The sequence below is a fragment of the Gavialis gangeticus genome, unplaced genomic scaffold (assembly GCF_001723915.1).
Source record: "Gavialis gangeticus isolate Ggan-Ray unplaced genomic scaffold, GavGan_comp1, whole genome shotgun sequence".
NCBI lineage: Eukaryota > Metazoa > Chordata > Crocodylia > Gavialidae > Gavialis > Gavialis gangeticus.
Window position 1 is genome coordinate 115,392,793 of NW_017729032.1, and position 745 is coordinate 115,393,537.

A 745-nucleotide genomic window follows, 5' to 3' on the forward strand; every position below is an offset into this window, starting at 1 on the left:
TGGTATACCAGATGCATTGACTTTTACAAAGTACTTCACAAGGAGACAGTGAGAGGGCTACTAACCTTACATAGGTATTGGTAAATTGTTATTCTGAAAATTGTGTGGCAAATATAACATTGGTTTCAGGTAAAGCAGGGTGAGTTCTGAGTAAATTAGTATGCTTTTGTGGGCTTATGGAAAAGAAACCCACTCATTGCTTTTGAAAATGAAAAAGAGGCAATTCACCATGTTTCACTCATTTCTCATGAATCAACTTAACTTTTAACTAATTACTCTCTTTTTAACTTACCTTTTTGCTAGTTGAAAGTGGAAATATTTAACTTTTAACTTAACTCAAATTAATTTTAAAGGCTGCTAACTTTTAACTTTAACTAGTTATATTTTTCATAAACTTTTCCCATGACTGCATCCAGCCTATACTTCCTTAGCTTGCCTGCGAGAATATTGTGGGAGACCATATAAAAAACCTGCTAAAATCAAGGTACATTGTTGTAGTGCATTATTGGAGGTCATCCTGTGTCAAGAATGGTTGTGCCTTGGACTGATACCTGCATTCTTGGAAAGTCTTGCACGTGATTTACCTTCTAAGAACATGCATGTAGTTCTTGAGGAAGCGTGTTAAGGTGGTGCGAAGTTCTAAAGTGGAATTGTAGGAAGGGAAATCCCTACCCCTATATTTATTACCAAAGCAGAGGCTCTCAGAGTCGCTGTAATTAAACCCCCCCTCCCGCCCCCACTCCCC